This window comes from Panulirus ornatus, chromosome 10 (assembly GCF_036320965.1).
Source record: "Panulirus ornatus isolate Po-2019 chromosome 10, ASM3632096v1, whole genome shotgun sequence".
Classification (NCBI taxonomy): domain Eukaryota; kingdom Metazoa; phylum Arthropoda; class Malacostraca; order Decapoda; family Palinuridae; genus Panulirus; species Panulirus ornatus.
The window spans coordinates 53,744,666-53,758,987 of record NC_092233.1 but is presented as its reverse complement, the minus strand read 5'-3'; the positions used below and the strand labels follow the sequence as shown (position 1 = coordinate 53,758,987).

General features: G+C 46.2%; 1 long non-coding RNA gene across 1 annotated transcript in view; it reads left to right on the top strand.

Moving 5' to 3' along the window:
* Positions 1–14,322, top strand: part of LOC139750694 (uncharacterized) — a 117,881-nt gene that overhangs the window by 61,104 nt on the left and 42,455 nt on the right. Inside the window, exon 2 of the long non-coding RNA XR_011713198.1 lies at positions 1,998–2,068. This is a non-coding gene — a long non-coding RNA (uncharacterized lncRNA). The remainder of the gene's footprint in view (positions 1–1,997; positions 2,069–14,322) is intronic.

The window sequence follows — 14,322 nt, the reverse complement described above, 5'->3', positions numbered from 1 at the left end:
GCGAGGGAAGGGGGGAGGTAAGCGATCAGTCTTTGTGTGTATGTGTGTGTGTGTGTGTGTGTGTGTGAAGCGCACACGTGCGTGCAAAGTACATTTTCACGTTGGCCTGGTCAATGAGTGAGCATGTCGTCTGAATCCACCAATTTCTTTTATCTAAGGAAACTCTAGGAAGACATAGGTACGTGTGTGATCACCATTTTGCAATGGCCTTATTTGTAATTACCCCTTCGTTTACCGTGTTTCCGTCTCCCTCGTTCACCCTCAGGCAATGTTCACCGTTCCGTGTCCCGTGTGTTCATAACAGTGTCAGGGGGATGTTCTGGAATGGTCCACCTCCCTCCCTCACCATCTTCCCCAGACACGTCGCTAACTTGACTTCCACAATCTTTGGCTCTTTGCTATCTGGTTTCCCCCCTCACTCACTTGGCATCTGTTATCATAACCCTAGCGTGGATCTTTTGTTTTTCTTATCTTATCTTGATCTTTGTGCCTTATTATTACTGATAACAGTGTCTTCGTCCTCCAAGGGCCTCGCTTGGTCTATTTCTTTAATTCTCTTATCTTTTCTTTTCTTATCTTGATCTTTGTGCTTATTATTACTGATAACAATGTCTTCGTCCTCCAAGGGCCTCGCTTGATCTATTTCTTAATTCTCTTATCTTTTCTTTTTTATCGTGATCTTTGTCCTTATTATTACTGATAACAATGTCTTCGTCCTCCAAGGGCCTCGCTTGATCTATTCTTTAATTCTCTTATCTTTTCTTCTTTTCTTTTTGTTTGTCAGTTGTGTCTTTGTGATTGTGTGTGTGTGTGTGTGTGTGTGTGTGTGTGTGTGTGTGTGTGTGTGTGTGTGTGTGTGTGTTTATGTTTCTTTAGTGGTGTTGATGCTTTTTTGTTCTTCGGGTAATGTGTTAACAGTTGCCTGTTCTATAGTGGTGTTAACACCTGCACTTGCACCAAGTGGTGTTAACACTTGCACCAGTGCATTTAGTTTGCACTTCAGATGGTTCCTAGTTGAGTTATACCGAAATAAATAAAATTTTATGGTATTTTATTAAATCGTGATTATTCTTACAATCTCGTTATTTTGCCTTGTGGTGTTGGCTATGGTTACTATAACTATAACTTTATTGTCTGTTCAAGAAGCATCAGTCGTTATAAATAAAGAAAAGACTATAATTCTTTTATTAAATCTATACCGAGTGTATCACTTGTTGTTAATATAACATTTTATCCTTACGTGTTTGCTCCTCTTCAGGTGGCGTGGGTCGTGCCCACCTGTATGCCACTGCAGAAGTGGAGCGCGTCTTGTTCAAGTGTGACCTTATGGAGGGCGACCTGATGATGACGTCTATCGGGGGTGAGGGGCATTAGTTGTTATGGTCCAGTGGGAGGCTGGCCTGGCCGCCTCCCTCACCCACTGGCGAAGGTGATTGACATAACGACACTTGAGTTGTTGTTGAAGTTTAGATTTCGCATGATCTGTGCCTCGTCCAGGGGCCTTGTCGTGTTCGAGGGCCTTTCCTCCTCTACTTTGCATGATAGCAGGTGTGATATCATGAGCATGAGATAGATAGATAGATAGATAGAGAGAGAGAGAGAGAGAGAGAGAGAGAGAGAGAGAGAGAGAGAGAGAGAGAGAGAGAGAGAGAGAGAGAGAGACTTTCTCTCACACACGCCAGACTCACCTCTGCCCTGCCCGCCTGTAATCATCCTTTATGTATACTACAAGGTATACTAGATAATCATCATTACTGTATCATTATTATTGCTAATATTATTAGTATCATTATTATTATTATTATTATTATTATAATTATTATTATTATTATTATTATTATTATCATTGTTGATGCTATTGTTATTACTATTATTATTATTTTTATTATCATTCAGTTTGTTCTACAGCTGATAATGATGTATAATGATGATGTATGATGATGATGTATGATGATGATGTATGATGATGGTGTATGATGATGATGTATCTCTTTCAGGGTTAAGGCGTCCGTCCGTCCGTCCGTCGCTGGGCTTCAGGGCACGTAGTCATACCTACACAGGAGGGAAGGTCAGTACTGGTTAAGGCCGCCGTGTATGATCTAGTCTGTCTCTTGAACTCCAGAACTTTATCCTGTGAGGCCAGGGTGAATGTCCGGTGATCACACACTTACTTCTTACGGAAGGTCTTGTGTGTGTGTGTGTGTGTGTCAGAAGACCCCTACATATGGCGGGTACGTACATCCTGGCGACGGTGGCCAGGGCTTCACCCCCCTCGGTCTCCTGCCATCTGCCGCTGCTGCTCTCTCTCTCTCTCTCTCTCTCTCTCTCTCTCTCTCTCTCTCTCTCTCTCTCTCCTTCCTTCCGCTCAGCGCCAGTTTCCTCTCCTTCCCTCCCTCCGCTCTCTCCCTCCCTCTGCGGTACCTCCTCCTCCTCCTCCTGCTGGGGTTGTAGCGCTGAGGTCGGTTCCCTCCGCCTCGTTGCCCTCCACACACCAGCCACGGCGCGCCTCACCGTGGTCAACACCACCCACCCTCGCTGGGATGGATGGACACACGAACCCGATGCCGAGACCCGCTACCACCACGTCCGCTCCACTGCCGCTACCACCGCCCTACCACAACACCACCACACTACCACCACCACTATCCCTACCACAACACCACCACACTACCACCACTACTATCCCTACCACAACACCACCATACTACCACCACTACTATCCCTACCACAACACCACCACACTACCACCACTACTATCCCTACCACAACACCACCACACTACCACCACCACTATCCCAACCACAACACCACCACACTACCACCACCACTATCCCTACCACAACATTACCACCACACTACCAATCACCACTATCCCTACCACAACTACACACACTACCACCACCACTATCCCTACCACAAACCACACACACCACCATACAACCACCACCACTATCCCTACCACAACACTACCACACTACCACCACCACTATCCCTACCACAACACCACCACACTACCACCACCACTATCCCTACCACAACACCACCACACTACCACCACCACTATCCCTACCACAACACCACCACACTACCACCACCACTATCCCTACCACAACACCACCACACTACCACCACCACTATCCCTACCACAACACCACCACACTACCACCACCACTATCCCTACCACAACACCACCACTACTACCACCACCACTATCCCTACCACAACACCACCACACTACCACCACCACTATCCCTACCACAACACCACCATACTACCACCACCACTATCCCTACCACAACACCACCACACCACCACCACTATCCCTACCACAACACCACCACACTACCACCACTATCCCTAACACAGCATCACCACCACTACTATCCCTACCACAACACCACCACACTACCACCACCACTATCCCTACCACAACATCACCACACTACCACTACTATCCCTACCACAACACCACCACCACTATCCCAACCACAACACCACCACACTACCACCACCACACTACCACCACCACTATCCCTACCACAGCATCACCACCACTGCTATCCCTACCACAACACCACCACACTACCACCATTATACCTACCACACGTCAGCCCCACCATGTCCCATTCATTCCTTGGGCTGAACTAATGAGCCCCAGTTAAAAAGTCTCTGTTGAACATCTAACGGTATATATGATGGTTAGCGTTGCTGACCCTAGCCCAAGCACGGGACTACCTGGGTTCGAATCCTGGTGAGGGTGGTCGACTTACAGCCAACCCGGCTGTTCATCATCACTTTAGGGGTAGTCGATAATTGGGTACCTAGTTAAGAATACTTCCCACGTATTCCCTGCGTGTCGTAGAAAGCGACTAAAAGGGGAGGGAGCAGGGGGCTGGAAATCCTCCTCTCTCGTTTTTAATATTCCAAAAGAAGGAACAGAGAAGGGGGCCAAGTAAGGATATTCCCTCAAAGGCTTAGTCCTCTCTTCTTAACGCTACCTCGCTGACGCGGGAAATGGCGAATAGTATGAAAAAGAAAATATATTTGTGTTTTTATTATGCATTGTCGCTGTGTCCCGCGTTAGCGAGTTAGCGCAAGGAAACAGACGAAAGAATGGCCGAACCCACCCATATACACATGTATATACATACACGCCCACACACGCACATACGCATACCTATACATTTCAACGTATACATACACAGATATATACATATATACACTTGTACATATTCATACTTGCTGCCTTCATCCCTTCCCGTCACCACCCCGCCACACATGAAATGGCATTCCCCTCCCCCCGCGCGCGCGCTAGGTAGCGCTAGGAAAAGACAACAAAGGCCCCATTCGTTCACACTCAGTCTCTAGCTGTCATGTATAATGACCCGAAACCACAGCTCCCTTTCCACATCCAGGCCCCACAAAACTATCCATGGCATACCCCAGACGCTTCACATGCCCTGGTTCAATCCATTGACAGCACGTCGACCCTGGTATACCACATCGTTCCAGTTCACTCTATTCCTTGCACGCCTTTCACCCTCCTGTATGTTCAGGCCCCGATCGCTCAAAATATTTTTCACTCCATTCTTCCACCTCCAATTTGGTCTCCCACTTCTTCTTGTTCCCTCCACCTCTGACACATATATCCTCTTTGTCAATCTTTCCTCACTCATTCTCTCCACGTGACCAAACCATTTTGATACACCCTCTTCTGCACTCTCAACCACACTCTTTTTATTACCACACATCTCTCTTACCCTTTCATTACTTACTCGATCAGACCACCTCACACCATATATTGTCCTCAAACATTTCATTTCCAACACATCCACCCTCCTCTGCACAACTCTATAGCCCACGCCTCGCAACCATACTACATTGTTGGAACCACTATTCCTTCAAACATACCCATTTTTGCTTTCCGAGATAATGTTCTCGCCATCCACACATTCTTCAACGTGTGTGTGTGTGTTTGTGTGTTGTGTGTGTGTGTGTGTGTGTGTGTAGGTGACTGTGGTGTGTTGACTGGTAGATGACTCTAGTAGGTTGACTGGTAGAAGACCAGTGGATTGACTGGTATGTGAAGAGATCCATGCAAAACCTAAGAGTTATACCAGGTACATAAGCTAACAATCAAGACCCATAATTTTTCGTTTTTCTTCGTTTGATGAAAACGAAAACAATGTAACGTCTTTACTCACCCCAGTAAGCTGTATAGGACCACGAAGCGGTAGGTTGTTAGAGATATGTATTCGATGATAGTTCGCCTTCGGCCATATAAACCCGAAACCGCTCCACTAGACGAAGAACGAAGCTTCGCGAGGCGCGAATCGAATTTGGCGCCAAAATGGCGCCCGCTAGAGGAGGCGAATTGTATCGGGGTTTCACCGGGGGCTCGCAATGGCTAATTTCTTTTGAGCTGTTGTGTTGCTGAGCTTACCCTCTCACCGGGTCACATTACTTCAGTTCACGTTTGTCCTGAACTGAAAGCGAACATGGCTGACGTCAGCGAAGGCCAATTCTTAACCTCCCCTTCTCTGTCACAGCCGACCACCTCAGCCATGTTGTCATACCGTCACTGCTGTAGTGTCCCGCTCCGCCGAGTGTCATGATCACAGTGCGAGACGTTCGTGGTGCGTCTGTAACATGGAAGACTGGCCATGACTGACTTAGGATTTAGGGTTTCTTTACGTACGACACCATTTGGTGAAGATGTTATGAAACCTTGTTGATGCTCTCTGTTCACGGCCGAACTCATCTCTCTCTCTCTCTCTCTCTCTCTCTCTCTCTCTCTCTCTCTCTCTCTCTCTCTCTCTCTCTCTCTCTCTCTCTCTCTCTTTTCTCTGCTGGTAACGGATCTTCCGCCTCTTGTTGTAACGCATTATTTCAGGCATCATAGCTTTGGTTTAGTGCTGGTAGTAATGGCGTGTGTGTTGGTCGATGAGAGCGTAGAGTTTTCGTGGTTTAAGGCTTGGTCGGGGCGTGTGGCGTCCGTGTTGTGAGAAAAGACGTCATACTGTAGGCTCAAGGACGGTATACTTAGGGAAACGTTTCGTGTGATTGGAAGGAGCGTAAGAGAAAGTCAATGACAGCGTAGGGTTTTCGTGGTTTAGGGCTTGGTCGGGGCGTGTGGCGTCCGTGTTGTGAGAAAAGACGTGATACTGTAGGCTCAAGGACGGTATACTTAGGGAAACGTTTCGTGTGATTGGAAGGAGCGTAAGAGAAAGTCGATGAGAGCGTAGGGTTTTCGTGGTTTAGGGCTTGGTCGGGGCGTGTGGTGTCCGTGGTGTGGGAAAAGACGGGATACTGTAGGCTCAAGGACGGTATACTTAGGGAAGCGATTCGTGTGATTGGAAGGAGTATAAGAGAAAGTAGCGAGAGGTCAATAGAAATTAGAAGAGACTAAGAAGACTAAATGAGAAATGCTGGCAGAAACATTCAGTGAAGTTTAGAAAGACTGAGAAAATGTTTTAGATGATGATGATTATCGTTTATAGAACAAAACAACAGATGAGGATGACACTGAGGAGAGCGGATGGGGAGGTGATAACAGAGAAAGCTGTGAGGATATACACTGAATGCATTGACAGGAAGGTGGAAGCGAGTTCGTCTAGGACGAGGTAGCTTTCAGAGTGAGAAAGTCATGGCAGAATGGAATGGTGTGAAGAGAGGAGGTAATGAAAACCTTATGAAAGGTGAAGTGCGGCAAGGCGTCAGGAGTTGATGGGATTGCCGTTGAGTTTCCTGCGAAAGAGGACGGAGTTTCTTGTTGACTGGTTACTCATGCTGTTCGACATATGGCCGAAGATAACGTGCCTAAGGACCGACAGCGTGTGCATACACTCCGCAAAAGACCTTGTCCGCCTTCCTCATACATTTTCAAAGACAATGTCACACTCACACGTTTTTAACTACTTTGTCACCTCTCACTTGACCTTGGTTATCATGTACGGGCGTCTGGGCATGGAACTGGCATGGTTCCTGAAGTGTTCTAGGTCCATGTTTTGGGTCCGTGAGGTCTCGATCTCCTGAATCAGGAAAAGCACTGACAAAGATTAACAAGCAACAGCCTTCAGGTTGAGCGTTCTGAGCGCTCAATGCGTCCAGAATCTCACCTGTACTCACATTTTCTTGTTTCCAAGCGAGAATTAGAGCTTTTTCCTTCTTATAAAGATAAGAGCCGACCATTCTGAAGCACAGATAGAAGAAAGACTGCGCCCAGAAGCGAGAGATTCCAAAACGAAGTGGCAGCCTGGAGGAGTTCAGAAAAATATTCTTGCCTCAAGATAGCCTGAGGCACATTGATGCGAGTTGCTGGTGCTCTCATCGTTAGAAAAACGAGTCTCAGTGACCAGATGTACGATGATTGCATCCTAAAAGCGTCATATGATTATACCTACGATTAACCTTATCCGTGTATCGCATTTGAAAATATATGGGGGGGTGGACATTGTATAGTTGCAGACACCGTGTATAGTGCCCCTGTTTAAGGCAACGGTGACAAAAGTATACTTTCGAATTTTGAGTTTAAAGGCATTTTTCTGTTGAGTATAACTTGGTAAGGTGTTTAGAGTAACGATTGAGAGGATGACGTCATTCGCAGAGCAGAGCTGACTGGGGAGGAGGAATATGGTTTCAAGAGAAGTAGGAAGTGTGTAGACTGTGGGCTCTTGATTCGAGGAAAGTGTGCGGGAAATACTTGGGCAGAGAGAGAGAGAGAGAGAGAGAGAGAGAGAGAGAGAGAGAGAGAGAGAGAGAGAGAGACTTGTATGTGACCGTAATAGACATGGAGAGGATATATCATAAGGTTAGCAAAGATGGCTGATGGAAATTGCTATGAATATATGGGGTAAATAACATATTGCTAAACACAGTGAGAGGTGTTTATCGAGAGGGTAAGACACGTGTTTAAGTAGGAAGGGTGGAGGGTCGGGGTGAGTGGTTCATGGCGACGGTGGGTCTGCATCAGGGATGTGTGATGGCACCATGGTCTATGGACTGAGTGACGAGGGAGGTACGTGCTTGAGTCTTGGAGTAAATGATGGGGTTGGCGATATGATGAGACTTGGATGGAGGGAGGAGGGATGGAGATGAGAGGTGAATTTACCGCTGTCCCATGTTGACATGGCTTCGGTGGCAGACTCCTGACACAAACTCCCAGAGGCCGAGTTTAGAAATGGAGGCTGTGGAGTTCAAGAGGCGCGAACAGAGGTAGGTAATGAGAGGATGGTCAAGGTGTGAGTCTGAATGGGGAGGACCTGGATAAAGTGAAGTGCCTTTGGGTTACATGGGAGTCGACTTGGCAGCAGATGGAACCATAGGGTGCTGATGTGAATGTCACAGGGTGAATGAGAAGGCTAGGTGCGTTAAGGCCCTTATGGAAGAAGAGCCTCACTATCTGTGAAGGCAGAGATGGGTACGTGTGAAGGCAGAGATGGGTACGTGTGACCCAGCACATGCGGTCAAACCTGACCTGACTTCTCCGTGGTTGGAATGACCTGATTAGGACACCTGACAAACACCAGCTTGACCTGGTCATATCCTATCCGACCCAGCATTACATTACCAGCCCCACTTAGATACCAGTCATCATTGGTCGACACACTCTTACCTCCACAGACACTATCTCAGATGTGTGTGTGTGTGTGTGTGTGTGTGTGTGTGTGTGTGTGTGGCCATTTTCTTCAGTCCCACAGATGTACTGTGCTCGGTCACAACCATTTAGCATGCTGCCTTAGATGTACATTTCCTACATTATTCTTTAGAAGTCCCATTAGAACACCTTCCTTTGGCTGTCTTTCATCTTCCTTGTTAAGTGTCCTGTACTTGCCCAGGGTCTCTTCCTGTCTCACCTAAGCTGACGCTGTTGCTCCCAACCTGAACAGTGACTCCAGTGTGTTCAGTATTGTGGGTATTTACGTTCTGTACCGTCTATGGGGGGTTTTACCCTCCTCACCTATCCCCCATGGATGAGACAGTCTCCTCTTATCTTATCTTCCTCTAACGCAAAGCTCTGTACCTAAATTGTCTCTGGTGTCGCGATCATCCCACCTTATCCGGGCCTTCACCACGGTCTTTAAGCACTTGAAAATGATCTGTGTAGCGCAGTCTCCACCGTAACCTGCCTAGCCTCGGGGTTCCCTCTTTTTTTTCGTCGTAGCGTCTTCGCTCGTCTTGGCAAAGTCTGATGCTCAGTCCAGCATTTAACCAAAGGCACCCTTACACACACACACACACACACACACACACACACACACACACACACACACACACACAGACTGAGACTGCTCTTCACGCTTTCTATTGCCACCCCTGTTTTCGCTGATCTTTTCTAATAACCTGTCTTGCAGTTCGTAGAAAACAAAGAGTAAACTTACCTCCACGCCGGGTCTGTAGTGAGGTCCCGACAACGCTGGGGCTGGCGAAGCGAGCGTTGAGCATGTGGTGTGGCGGGAGCGTTGCTGGAGGACGCAACAGACATATTGAACACTTGATCAGACATGTTCCTCCTCAGGTGATGGGTGGGGATGGAAGGCTATGGGTAATGGGCACTGAATAATCAGGAGGGTGAGGTGGGTACGCTGGATGAAAAGATAATTGGATTGATGTGGTACATGGGGGGCGACGTGCTGCTGCTGCTGGGTTGAACCAGGGTATGTGAAGTTAAGGTGAACCACAGATTAGTCTCTCAGGCTTGGGTGTTGTTGGTTGCCTCTGGTTTCGGTATATCATACATGATGACTAACGACTGGATATATATATATATATATTCATTTTTTTTTTATTATACTTTGTCGTTGTCTCCCGCGTTAGCGAGGTAGCGCAAGGAAACAGAAGAAAGAATGGCCCAACCCACCCACATACACATGTATATACATACACGCCCACACATGCACATATACATACCTATACATTTCAGCGTGTACATATACATGCACACATATACATATATACACATGTACATAGTCATACTTGCTACCTTCATCCATTCCCGTCGCCACCCCGCCACACATGAAATAGTACTCCCCCACCCCCTCCCCCCGCGCGCGAGCGAGGTAATGCTAGGAAAGGACAACAAAGGCCACGTTCATTCACACTCAGTCTCTAGCTGTCATGTGTAATGCACCGAAACCACAGCTCCCTTTCCACATCCAGGCCCCACTAAACTTTCCATGGTTTACCCCAGACGCTACACATTCCCTGTTTCAGTCCACTGACAGCACGTTGACTCCGGTATACCGCATCGTTCCTATTCACCCTATTCCTTGCACGCCGTTCACCTTCTTGTATGTTCAGGCCCCGATCACTCAAAATCTTTTTCACTCATCCTTCCACCTCCAATTTGGTCTCCCACTTCTCCTCGTTCCCTCCACTTCTGACACATATATCCTCTTTGTCAATCTTTCCTCACTCATTCTCTCCAGTGGGAACTTATCGTGGACTCATAGGAATATATATATATATATATATATATATATATATATATATATATATATATATATATATATATATATATGATATCTTCGTTATATGCGGTAGCCAAGGTACTGCCTCTTGTCTCAGAAGTTGCATTTGCCCCTGAGAAAGGGTCTTGTAAACCACTGAAATTTCAGCCGAAGGCAACCTGACTGAAGGGAAAAAGATTCTTTTTTTTTCTTCTAAACCTTAGAAACCACTGGAAGTGTCTAGTGGGAGGTGACCCATATGAATTAAGGTAACGTATTTCTATGTGTGTGTGTGTGTGTGTGTGTGTGTGTGTGTGTGTGTGTCTAGGTCCGCACATACCTCCTGGTTCCTCCAGATTCCCCGTAAAGATGACTTGAAATCAGAGAGGATTACATTCATGTGGGCCTTGCATGATGGCCGTACATAATGTAACCTCCTAACCCAACGCTCGAGAGTAACTGACTTTCTCGATGCTTGAAAACATTTGCTACAAATTCTCCTCTGGGTTCGCACACACACACACACACACACACACACACACACACACACACACACACACACACACACACACACTGGAGCATCCTCAACCAGGGAGGCAAGAAGGAGGGTCGTATAAACAATGGGTGCTTAAGAGCTATCATGCTAGGTTCCCCCATCTTCCTTCCCCCCAGGTAGCAATGAAGGAGGCGGGAGTGGGGAAGAGGAAACCCCAGGAGCCTCCCCTCCCGTTCGTGTGGTAATGGCCAGTGAGCGACTATGAGCGGCCAACGCCACACACACACACACACACACACACACACACACACAGCTACATAAACCCAGGCCGCCCCTCCCTCCTTGCTTGGCGGGAAACGAGAGAACGTTGCCAACAGTGACACGAGGAAAGATAAACCAAGGAAGCGGGACTTAGCCACAGAGAGAGAGAGAGAGAGAGAGAGAGAGAGAGAGAGAGAGAGAGAGAGAGAGAGAGAGAGAGAGAGAGAGAGAGAACAGACAAATCCCCCAAGTGTCTCATGGTCGTGATGGAGGAAGGCCACAGTGACCAACACATGGGAAACAGAACTGTGACGTGAGAAACAGCAGAAGCAGAAGGAGCAGCAGAATATCTGTGTGTGTGGTGTGGAGGAGAGAGAGAGAGAGAGAGAGAGAGAGAGAGAGAGAGAGAGAGAGAGAGAGAGAGAGAGAGAGAGAGAGAGAGACAAATCCTTGAAAAGAGCCGATGAAAAACGTCCCCACTCCGGCAATATTGGAAATGAGAGACAGTTTTCCCGCCGAGTATCGTACCTCTACTGCGCACCTGACATTCCCTTCCTCCTTCCCTCCCTCCTCATTCCCTTCCTCCTCCTCCTCAGGCTTCCCTTCCCTTCCTCCTCCTCCTCCTCGCCCCACACACACACACACCATAAAATGCTGTTGATTGGAAAACACTCAGGAGGCGCACAGATGTTTCCGTGCAGCCAGCCAGTGATCTAATCGTTTATTTGATTAAAACAAAAGGAGCTGAGGAAGATATGTATGACCATAAACATTTTGTGGAGGAGGGAAGGGAGGGGAATTAGGCCGGCCCGACCTACGCTGATCGTTCTTCTTGCGTTATTTGGCGCGCAGATGGTGCGTTCCCATTGGTTTCCATCTATCAGTCACGACAGAGCGCGGTCACAAGGCGAGCACTGATTGGCTCTTTGAGCGGCTAATGAACCAATTACCGAAGCTGGTACATATTGTTTCTCTCTTTTTTTTCTTCTTTTTTTTTTTTCCACCCCTTCTCCTTTTCTTTCTTGTGGGAACATGGAATAACTTGGGAGCCTTCCACCCTCGGAACGAGAAGGTAATGTAAGTTGGAATAGTTTAACAGTCAAATGCCGTGCAGAGGGAAACAAGAACGTTGCAAGATGATGAATTAGTCTATTACAAGCACAGTAAAGGCCAGTGGCTCAACCTTAATGGCGTTTACCCATGGAACGCTCCGACACACACCGGCTAACCTGGGGCGCCCGGGCCCGCAGTAGACAGTCCGACTGCTAACCTCCGCCACGAAGGGAGATCCATCTCTGGCATGAGGGATCTTACCTCAATACGTTAACAGTGAGAGGATTTTAATCTCCTGATTATATTGATGCTGAATTAACGGCATATTCATATCATAACGAAGAGTAGCGTACTACACATTAATATTATATGTAGAGTATTACGCATTAATGTTATGTGTAGCGTATTACACATTAGTGTTATGTGTAGCGTATTACACATTAGTGTTATGTGTAGCGTATTACACATTAGTGTTATGTGTAGCATGTTACACATTAGTGTTATGTGTAGCGTATTACACATTAGTGTTATATGTAGCGTATTACACATTAGTGTTATGTGTAGCGTATTACACATTAGTGGTATGTGTAGCGTATTACCCATTAGTGTTATGTGTAGCGTATTACACATTAGTGTTACGTGTAGAGTATTACACATTAGTGTTATGTGTAGCGTATTTCACATTAGTGTTATGTGTAGCGTATTACACATTAGTGTTACGTGTAGAGTATTACACATTAGTGTTATGTGTAGCGTATTACACAGTGTTATGTGTAGCGTATTACACATTAGTGTTATGTGTAGCATGTTACACATTAGTGTTATGTGTAGCGTATTACACATTAGTGTTATGTGTAGCGTATTACCCATTACTGTTATGAGTAGCGTATTACACATTAGTGATATGTGTAGCGTATTACACATTAGTGGTATGTGTAGCGTATTACCCATTACTGTTATGAGTAGCGTATTACACATTAGTGATATGTGTAGCGTATTACATATTAGTGTTATGTGTAGCGTATTACCCATTAGTGGTATGTGTAGCGTATTACCCATTAGCGTTATGTTTAATGGTTGTTTAAGAGCTTAATGGGCGCCTGAAGCTGTTCCCAGGCTGTTGGCAGAGTAGGAGGAGCGGGTTGGTGGCACGCAGGCCGGCCTGGATGTGGCCCAGTCAGGCCAGGCGCCGCCACCATAACCTTCTGTGCCTCTCTCATACTCCCTCATATATATATATATATATATATATATATATATATATATATATATATATATATATATATATATATATATATATATATATATATATATATATATATATATCTTCTTTCAAACTATTCGCCATTTCCCGCATTAGCGAGGTAGCGTTAAGAACAAAGGAGTGGGCCTTTGAGGGAATACCCTCACCTGGCCCAATTCTCTGTTCCTTCTTTTGGAAAATTAAAAAAAAAAAAACGAGAGGGGAGGATTTCCAGCCCCCCGCTCCCTCCCCTTTTAGTCGCCTTCTACGACATGCAGGGAATACGTGGGAAGTATTCTTTCTCCCCTATCCCTATCCCTATAGGGGAGAAAGAATACTTCCCACGTATTCCCTGCATGTCGTAGAAGGCGACTAAAAGGGGAGGGAGCGGGTGGCTGGAAATCCTCCCCTCTCGTTTTTTTTTTAATTTCCAAAAGAAGGAACAGAGAAGGGGGCCAGGTGAGGATTTTCCCTCTAAGGCCCAGTCCTCTGTTCTTAGCGCTACCTCGCAAACGCGGGAAATGGCGAATAGTAAAAAAATATATATATATATATATATATATATATATATATATATATATATATATATATATATATATATATATATATATATATATATATATATGTGTGTGTGTGTGTGTGTGTGTGTGTGTGTGTGTGTGTGTGTATGTATATTATCTACTTTTATATCATACTTGACCGCCGTTTCCCGCGTTAGCGAGGTAGCGCAAGGATACAAACGAGGAATGGCCCAACCCACCCACATACACATGTATATACATAAACGCCCACACACGCACATATACATGCACAGACATATA